Source organism: Marmota monax, unplaced genomic scaffold, assembly GCF_021218885.2.
Source record: "Marmota monax isolate L192 unplaced genomic scaffold, Marmota_monax_Labrador192_F-V1.1 WCK01_AAM20220418_F8-fsc00074, whole genome shotgun sequence".
Taxonomy (NCBI): domain Eukaryota; kingdom Metazoa; phylum Chordata; class Mammalia; order Rodentia; family Sciuridae; genus Marmota; species Marmota monax.
In genome coordinates this window covers 5,698,214-5,700,773 of record NW_026694232.1, presented here as the reverse complement: position 1 = coordinate 5,700,773, position 2,560 = coordinate 5,698,214, and positions in this window count along the sequence as shown.

The following is a 2,560-nucleotide window of genomic DNA, read 5'->3' as shown; positions in this document are numbered from 1 at the left end:
GGGTCCCAGCCTGACTGTAAACTCTTTTCACAATTTTTAGACTTAATCTAATTTTTAATTTAGCTAAGTGAGTAACCGAATAAGTGAAGGAATAAAATCTACCCAGTCTTTCTTATTAAAATAGTAATAGTGATTCTTTGTGCAGTGTTTCTGTGGTGCTTTTAATTTTTCTGGAGCACTGGGTGTATTTGTAGCACCTGGAAACAAACATTAAGTGTGGTATCCACTTGATAGACTTGAACTTGACACCATACCTGCAATGATCTGAAGGCTTGAACCACATATAGGGAAATTGACACCAATAGGTGATGAAAAGGAAACATTTTCTGGGTAATAGATATGTTTGTTATCCCTGGGAAAAACAGCTCATTGTTTTGGTTCTGGTAAGCATTATCACTGCTTAGCAATATCCAATATTTTTAAATATCTTTTAGTTGTTGATGGACCTTTTATTTTTTTTTTTTACTTATTTATATGCAGTGCTGAGAATGAAACCCAGTGCCTCACACATGCTAGGCAACGCTCTACCACTAAGCCATAACCCCCTTCCAATAGTATCCAATTTTTGATACTCTCTACTTTCAGGCATACAAGTGATTATACTATGTATCCTGCTTGAAACTGGGTATTAACTTGCTTAGGCCACTGAAATGGCAGTGGAAGTGTTCTGTGTCACTTCTAGGTGGAGGCATTTCATTTCCAGTACTCAGTTTTCGATTTCTCTCTTCCTCTGAATGGAGTAAACAGAACCCACAGCAGAGGCTGCCAAACAAGAAACAAGCTTTACTAAATTTTGGGATTGTTTGTTATTGCAGAATCACTAGTCTGTCTGACAGTTTCAAGGGCTAAATTCATACATTGCTCTACTTACAGTCTATGATTAAAAAACAGAATCTATTAAAATGTATACTTCATTAACATGCCTTTGAATTTCATTTGGCTTCATTTAACAAGTACTTATTAAAGTCTACTATTTTCCATAAGGAAAAAAAAAGTCTACTATTTTCAAGATAATTGCCGCAGTCCGGCTGCAGCAAAATAGCCTGGGGGGTGACGAACAACTTGTGTAGACTGATACAGCAGGAGCGGGAGCCGTTTATTGTAGGACAGGAGCGGTATATATACATTCGACACAGCTTATCTTAATTAGCATAAACTAGATACAGCAGTCAACCAATAAGGAATCTCCACACTTAATGGCTCGCTGGCATTACTTTACAAACCACTCCCTCTGGCATTTTGCCAGGCGCCATCCAGACTTGTTTACAGACCTTATCATTAACCACTCCCCCTGGCAAAATACCAGGTGCCATCCTGACTTGTTTACAGACTCTAACAATAATTATGGTAGCCACTGTGGAGGGGCAATAAGAAATATGTCTTTAGTTAGTTTCATACAGTCTTCCAAGGCTGCCTTGAAATGCTTTGTGATTCTTTCATACTTGTAATTTTTTTGGAGTATTTTCTTCTTTAAGTACTGAAGACATAATATCAAGTGGTGCCACATACTAAATGTTAACCATGGGGCTGGGATTGTGGCTCAGTAGTTAGAGTGCTCGTCTAGCATGCAGGGTCACTGGGTTCCATCCTCAGCACCACGCAATTGTAAAATAAAGATATTGTGTCCACCTAAAACTAAAAAATAAATATTAAAAAAATGGTAAACATAGAAGCTGCTTTTGATAATCAGAAATATCTAGTTTACTTACTCCAAACTTTGACTACCTCAAACTAAGTAACATCACTTTTCCTGATGTTGTCAATTGTAAGTTTAAAAAACCCTGCAAGCCAGTGTTTGTAATCCTAGTGACTGAGGAAGGTGGATCACAAGTTCAAGGCCAGCTGCAGCAATTTAGTGAGACCCTGTATCAAAAGTTAAAAAAGGCTGATGGTGTCTCCGTGGTAGAGTACCCTTGGATTCAATCCTCAGTACCCCCCAAATAAATAAATAAACAAATTTTACAAAAATAAAAATACTCTGCAAAGGAGTAATTATTTGTAATGAATGCTAATCACAATAAAAACCAACTTTCTTCTTGTGATGGGATGAAATTCCACAGTGTCTTTCTTGGTAGAATATATTATCTGTGAAGGCAGGAAATGAGTCTGCTGGGCATGGTGGCATATCCCTATAATCCCAGCAACTCAGGAGGCTGAGACAGCAGGATCACAAGTTCAAGGTCAGCCTAAGCAAGTTGGAAAAAAAAAAAAGAATAAATGAGCTGAACCCCCCTATACTTATCAAAGTTTTCCATAGTTATATGATTTTGTTACCCTTCACCTGATTTATTTCTTTGTTTTATTCTTCCCTTCTCACTCTCATCTTTCTCCTTCTTTCTCTCCCCCTGCCCCCTTTCTGAAGCATTTTAAAAATTTTCACATCATTTCACTCCTGCATGCTTCTATATAAAATATAGTATTTTCTTACATGAATACATATAATTTTTACACACACACACACACACACAACAACATTCTTTCTTTCTTTCTTTCTTTCTTTTTTTTTTTCTTTTGTACTAGGGATTGAACCCAGGGACACTTTACCACTGAGATATATCCT